Consider the following 8102-nt stretch of genomic DNA (forward strand, 5'->3'; position numbering starts at 1 on the left):
TCATGATGTAATAAATCTCTTCATGGGATGGTAGTTGAGAGGGGAGTACACTTGCATACAATGTATTGTATTGTTTATCCCATAATCACATGGGAATGAGTACTAGAATGGTTAAAGAACAAGTTCAGAGGTAATAAATCTCTTCATGGGGTGGTAGTTAAGAGGGAAGTACACTTGGATATAATGTATTGTATTGTTTATACCGTAATCACATGGGAATGAGTACTAGAATGGTTAAAGAACAATAATGGGAATACACAATCTAAAACATCAATTCAAGGGGAGTACACTTGGTTACAATGTATTGTATTGTCAAACGGGAATGAGTACGAGAATGGCAATAGTCAATTTAAAACATCAATTTGGCATTGTGTAGTTTGCATTTTATAACTAATTGTGAAATTGTTCACCCTTTATTAGTATTTTTTTTCTTAAGTTGTACTTTTATTTTAGAAAACATGGCTTCATTTGAATATCAATTTAACATTGGCTATTATACTTTTAATTGACATTTTCAATTTTATGTCAATTTGATGCTACACATTATTTTTTAATCCATTTGACAATGCATATTTTTTAAAATCCAATTTAAGTATGTTGTACTTAGAAATGGATTAACTCTTTTAATATGTTTGGATGTATAGTACTAATAAAATAGTGTTTTATAAGGTAGAATCAAGATGATTGCCCTGTAATATAAATATACAGGCTTGTTATTTATGCTAAGTAAGTTGACTTTTTTTCTTAAATGCTCATTTTTGGCCTACCCTCTTCGTAGAATGCTTCAAATTGGGCAAGGCAAAAATTAGGCATTTTTAGAATTTTTGAAAGTGCATTTTTCCTATTGAACAATATGTTGACTCTTCTTCATTGGACTTTAATGTAGACTTTAAAGTGGTTGACTCTCTCTCCCCTCAAGTCTTCTTCCAAACCATCTCCACCTTTTCTCCCTCCCTCCCACAATCCCCCCCCCCAACGCCCCACCCCCCCTGCTTCTCTCTCTCTCTCTCTCTCTATATATATATATATATATATATCCCCTTTATCTCCTGCAGTATTCCTCCACACCATTCCTTTTTGTTTGCCTTTTTGGCCCTGCAAGGGTCCTAAGGGATGGACAGATTAGTCTTTTGCTAATCAGGCCCATTCCATGTCTTTCGTTCTTTTGGTCAACTTGACCACTTTAAGTTTTAGTTAAGTGGTTGTTTAAGGCTTTCTAATCTGCTCCTAATGTGTTGTCAGGGTCAAGTTTTTTCCCTGTTGTGGAGCTTTTAAATGCTTTTGTCTTTTATTGGGTATTTCTCTCTAGACACCACTCTTGCCGAAACAGCCATGTCCCCACTTTTATTAGAACTGGCTCTGCTAGAGACAGTGCGTCTTTAGGATTGAGTTGTGTGGGAGTTTTGTGATTATTCTTAGTTTTTTAGGAATTTTTATTACGAATTTCTAAAATTCTTCACCTCTACTTTCAAATGGTTGTTGGCTTTTCAGCTTTTAGCTTGTGTGTGGATGTTGGCTTTTCAACTTTTAGCTTGTGTGTGATTTCTACCCCCCTCCAATATGGCCAATCTCCCTCCATGCTTGAGCTCTCCCTCTTTGCTTCCTCTAGCTACAAGTCTTCAAGTCAATTCAAGCTTTCCGGTCGCTCATCTAGGTCTCGTGTGTTCGTTTGTGAGCAAGGCGCTAAATCCGATTCACATGTTAACTACTGAAGCTATTGCCTGAAAAAAAATTGCTATCTAGAAATCCATTTGCTGGAAAAGCGGGTTCGCTATAATAAAAAACCAGTTTTCCTATTGAAAGGGCTTAATGCCAACCAAATGGGCTTTATGCCTGCCGGTGAAGAGATTGTCATCTATTGGATCTGTTTATTAAAATAAAGCAAAAAAAACACTACAAGGCATAGGCCCTTTTCCGATGAAAATACCGACGTTTTTTACACTAATATTTTTTTTTAAACGGGCGCAAAGATTGTTATTGACATCGTTATAAGCATTGAAAAAGAACGGTCGCTATATAACTGTCGTATTAGCGACGCTAATAAATGTCGCTATATAGCGACACTGGTGAACATCGCTATATAGCGATGATTAACTGAACTATAAAAAAAGCATTAGTGGGGCTAAACAGGGCCATAGCAAGCCCTATTTTGCCCCACTAATGTCTTTTTTTTGGTAATTACAAAAAAAAGGTTTTTATTACAAAATTTCCCTTGCGAAAAGGGTGATACAAAATCGCTCAAATGAAATGATCAAGCAACAAAAGCATATACATGTCGAAGATGTACAACATTATTTGTTACAAAATTACCCTTTCGAAAGTACGCCACAATCTTCCTAGTATTGATAGCTCTATGCCAACCCCATTCATTCTCTGACTCTATGAGTAGTCGAGCTCATCCATTAAATCCCTCAATAAATTAACTCATCTACCTTGAACATGATCATATATGATGCTCCTGGTGGTGAGACTAAATAAGGGTGATACAAAATCACTCAAACAAGCCAATATACAAATTGATATACATGGCGAAGTATATGCAAACTACTACTACTACTACTCATTCAAATCGTCATCCTCCTCCTCGTCTTGCTGGCCTGATCCTTGGTCCTCATGAGCTGCACCTGCTACCTGACCCTCGTGAGCTGCACTTGATCCCTGGCCCTCGTGATTGCTTGCCTCCGGTGATGGGACGCTCAAGCTTTGACTTTAAGAGTGAAACCATATTAATTGAAAATTAGATTGGAACTTAAAGAATAAAACAATTTGAAAAGTGAGATTATAAGTAGGAGTAGACTTATACCGTGCGAGCAGCCACCTCAGCCCAATCGACCGTCGCTCCCATTGCCTCCTGCTCAATACATTAAATGAGAAGAAGTAGACTTACCACGGTTGCCTCAAATGCCAACCGTCCGCCTGCACCAAAGTGCGAAGTACCTACAGCGTCCAGCTGTCTCCTCGCAGCCCTCCTCTGACCCTCGAACATTTCGGGATGGTCCCTATTCTACTTCTTGAAGAACTTCCAATCAGCTTTGTTTGCCCAGCTGGGTTTAGTCATCTCCTTTGCGATGGAAGTACGCAAGGTTGATCTACGATGCTTCAAGACCAAACCCATGCGCTCTCGCATGTAATTCTCATTGAACTCCCAATTTGGCAGGTTAGGGTATTTTTCTTTTAATTCATCGATGACTGCCTGCTTCTTTTGGTCATCTTGATACTGCCAATCAATAGCAATGCTGCTCTTGAAGTGGTGGCTCATCAATCGCCTCATGCTGACCATCACTCCTTTGCCCTTTCTATCTTCTATTATCTCTCCAGCAGCCGTGATTTGATAGGAGAGGTCCTTGACTAGGTAAGGAGGACTCATGGTAATGGCAAAGTTAGAGCGAGTGGAATCTGTGCGATCGCTTCCGGAGTGAGGAGTAGAAGTGGGAGTAGGAGAGGGCAAGGGACCTGACTAGTACTGTGTCTCGGGACCAAGTGGAGGCCTGTAGGGACGTGAGTGTGCTGACTCATCTACATCTCCCGAGTCAGCACAACATAAGCAACCCCTCCTACTCTTCCTTCCCTTATGATAGGCACGCCCAGGTGATGACCCCTCGGTCGACGAGGCGTGAGGGGATGGCTAGGTAGTAGGTCCAGCCATCGGTGTAGGAGAGGGAATTGCTGAGGTCCTCTGAGATAGCAGAGAGAAGAATCTCACTCCCTCCTCATAGGTCATCTGTGCTACAAACTCGTCGGGACTCCCTACAAAGCCATGGGCTGCTAGCAAAGGAGTTCCCCGAGGGGTAGTCACAGTCCTACCTCCAAGAGGAGTCAGAGTCGCAGTGCTATGTCCGAGAGGAGTAGGGGTAGTCGCAGGGGTAGGCCCCTAAGGTGTCGCCTGAGAGGAATCAAAGTCCTCTGGAGAATAGAGATTGTGATGTCTCCTCCTGCGAGGCTATCCGTACTCATCAGATGTGCAACGTGATCGCATGTCTAACGTAGACACAAACACGAAAATAAAAAATAAAAAACAAACATAAGCATAGGCATAAGCATAGGAACACATGCTTATGAAAAGAAGACAAAAAGAGAGGAAGAGAGAAGAGAAAGAAGAGAGAAGGAGGAAAAAAGAAGAGAAAGAAGAGAGAAGAAGAAGAGAAAGAAGAGAGAAGGAGAAGGAGAAGAGAAAGAAGAGAGGAAAAAAGAAGAGAAAGAAGAGAGAAGAAGAAGGAGAAGGACATGCATAGGCATATGCTTATGAAAAGAAGAGAAAAAGAAGAGAAAGAAAGGAGAAGGATATGCATAGGCATAGGCATAGGCATAGGCATAGGCATATGCTTATGAAAAGAAGAGAAAGAGTGAGGAAAAAAGAAGAGAAGGGAAGGAGAAGGAGAAGAGGGAGAGAGGAAAAGAGGAGAAGGAGACATATGCTCATGCATAAGCATAAGCATAAGAGAAAGAAGAGGGAAAAAGAGCATAAGCATAAGAGAAAGAAGAGAGAAAGGATATGCTTATTCTTATGCATGAGCATATGAGCATAAAAGAAAAAGAGAGAAAGCTTAAGCATAGGCAAATACATATGCTTATGAAAAGAGATCGAAAGAGGGGGAAGAGGGGGAGAAAGAGAGAGGAAAATGAGACATGCTCATGCATAAGCATAAGCATAAGAGAAAGAAGAGGGAAAAAGAGCATAAGCATAAGAGAAAGAAGAGAGAAAGGATATGCTTATTCTTATGCATGAGCATATGAGCATAAAAGAAAAAGAGAGAAAGATTAAGCATAGGCAAATACATATGCTTATGAAAAGAGATCGAAAGAGGGGGAAGAAGGGGAGAAAGAGAGAGGAAAAGAGGAAAATGAGACATGCTCATGCATAAGCATAAGCATAAGAGAAGGAAGAGGAAAAAAGAGAATAAGCATAAGAGAAAAGGAAGGAAAGGATATGCTTATTCTTATGCATGAGCATATGAGCATAAAAGAAAAAGAGAGAAAGCTTAAGCATAGGCAAATACATATTCTTATGAAAAGACATTGAGAGAGGGGAAAGAGAGGAGGAAAGAGAGAGGAAAAGAGATTGAAAGAGGGGATGAAAGAGGGAAAAAACAAGAGGGAAGAAAAGCATAAACATAAGAGAAGGAAGAGGGGGGCAGGCCATTGAAAGAGTGAAAAAAGAAGAGAAGGAAAGGAGGAAGAGGGAAAAAAGAGATTGAAAGAGGGGATAAAGAAGAGGGAAAAGGAAGAGAAGGAAGAGAGGAAGAGAGAGACAGAAGAGGAAATAGGGGAAGAGAGGGAAAAAAGAGACGGAAAGAAGAGGAAATAGGGGAAGAGAGGGGAAGAGAGGGTTCCTATGCCCATCACTGCAGCTAGCGCTTAAGGCGCTAGCTACAAGCCAACGCAAATAACAAAAATAACAAAAGGAAAAAATAGGAAGCACTTTCTTACCTGTAATAGTTCCGCTTGGTGTTTTGTGGACTGGCCCTACAAAAGAGAGGAAAGTTCATACCATTTTTCAAATAACTAGTTAGAGGAAGAAGGAGTTTAAAGAAGCAACTTCTCAAAGGGATTGGATTGAGGAGATAAGCATAAGCCTACAAACAAGGAGAAAGCATAAGCCTACAAATAAGGAGAAAGAGGAGGAAGAGAAATACCAAAAAGACTAGAAGGGGTGAGTCTTCTTTATTTCACAAAATCTCGTTTTTTGTCTTTAACCCTTGAAAATCAAGCATGAAAACTAGCACATAGCCTTAGCAATACAAGGAGAAACATGGTTCAACACTCACAAAACAAAATCTCACAAAAAACAAACCTACATTGCTTAAAGAGACTCACCTTCTTGAAAAACTTATTTTCACACAAGCAAAGAGGGAGAAGGGTGGAGAGGGAGCACAAGTGTTAGGAGAGGGGTTGAGTAGTGGTAAGGAGTGGAGAATAAAGAGGAGGAAAGCGAGGTCATCGGATATAAGGTGGCAAGAGAGATTGCTTTTCTCACAATAGAGATGCTAAAGAAAACGCCACGTCACGAGGTTTCAGGTTTAAGCCCACAATGTCGCTATATAGCGACGCTGGTCACACTACTACACATGGATCCTATTGCGATGTTTAAGTATCGACATTTAGCGTGCATGGGGTGCTAATTGTCAGTATTGGAAGTGCGCCTCGTCAAGGGTCGCTATATAGCGACTTTAGTCAAACGTCGCTATATAGAGACCATTGCTAAAGTCACTATATAGCGACTTTTATCATTGTAAGTGTCGTTATATAGCGACACTGAAATACTTTTTTATAGCGATGTTTTACAGATAGTTTTTTTTCTCATATTGACCTTAAAAGTTAGTTTCTCCAATGGCAAATTTTTTTAAATTTTCATACATGTTTGATCTTTTGAGAGAATAAAAGTATGAGAGCATATACATCAAGCCTTTGAAGCTCATATATTCATATCCAAGTTTGAGATGAAAAAAATCAATGAAGAGCATTTACATTATCGGTTTCATCTTGAGCCAAGTCTAACGCGCTAAACAAGTCTATCTCTAACTCTCTACCGAGTTGATCTCCTATATCATCATCATACTCTAGCATCGTACGTACGTTCACCTAAAAGTACTTGATCATCTTCTTCAATAAAGTGTGGTGATTCTTGATGATCATTGTCTTCTTCCTCAATATCATGATCTCCATCTTCCTCCTGTGTGATGTCATTATGCGCATCTTCCTCTTGGCTTATATTGTGATCTTCATCTTCTTCGCTAGATTCATCTGGATCAATTGGATCTGGCATTGGTAGTGGCATCTCCATATCCACATATATATCTTCAAAAATTTGCTTACTTCATGGTGCAACTTGGATCACATACCACCAGAACGATCCGGATGAAAAACCACCTATATTAAAGATGGTTGCCAAATGTCATCAATTATATATATGAAATTATGCTTAAGTACATGTATCAATGGATCTTTAAAAACAAAAGCTTCGATTAATTAAATCATTAGTATGCACCTACTCACAGTGCTCGGGAAGAACAAAAGTATCACTTTCATCGGTTTGGTTGCAAAGAAACCGCTACTATCTTTTCTCACTGTCGCATGGGGACCATTATAAATAGTTCTAAACCATTTCACATCAAGAATGAAAATACTAAATCGTCTAAAATCAACTTCATAGATTTTGCGTATAGTTCCACGTATAGTTCCACAATAATCCAACTGTGAGGAGAGAAGATTGGTATCCGAAGCAGTTGCTCGGCTAACTTGTGTGAAGTTAGCCATGACTCCACAATCATACGTGACTCTCTTTGAATCGATGCGTTCCATGCGAAACTTTGTCGTCCATATGACAATAATGCACTGTACTTTTTGTACTGTAAAAGAGCATCATTAAAACAATGAAAATACATCTATTTTATAGCGTATATTGCCACAAATAATTACTTAATTACGTCAAGAGGTAAGAAATTTACATGCATCATACATCCAGATAATAACTCTCACTCGTGCTCATTTATTGTCTCTCCATCGCGTTTGGCTTTATGTAGAGCCATTGGTAGCTAATCAAGTGACATGTGAGTGGGGAGAAGAGCCAGATCCCGTGGATATGGTTGCGATCGCCTGTACATTACTCTGAATCTCGTCCTTGCATTTATTCTTTTTGCTTTGATTACTTCATATCTCTCAATCCACTAATGCATCTCCTTGCTATTGAGGATGCAAAACTTATTGAATTTCTCCACTTGCTCTTCGCTTATCTTTCTTTCAATCCCTTTTCCTTGGGGAACCTTACCAACGATGCGATCATCATCCTTGTTATGCCAAGCTTGCGGCATATCGGGATCCGTGGATGCAAGAAACTCCGTGATATATACTAATGACTCTTGCACAAGCCATGCCTCTGCCATGCTTGCTTCTAGTCTTGCTCTTTGTCTTACAAATTCCTTCAAAGTTTTCATAAACCGCTCGACAAAAAACATCCACCAACTATGAACGGTACCTATAATAGCCACCTCATCAACTATGTGCACAAGCAAAAGTACTTGAGTATTCATAATGCTCGAGGGAAAGTGCTTCTCAAGCAAGCATACGACTTCAATGGATTCCACCCTAGCCTTCTCGATGCTTGA

This window comes from Dipteris shenzhenensis, chromosome 20, assembly GCF_047967505.1.
Source record: "Dipteris shenzhenensis isolate YYH24624 ecotype China chromosome 20, Dip_SZ_1.0, whole genome shotgun sequence".
Classification (NCBI taxonomy): domain Eukaryota; kingdom Viridiplantae; phylum Streptophyta; class Polypodiopsida; order Gleicheniales; family Dipteridaceae; genus Dipteris; species Dipteris shenzhenensis.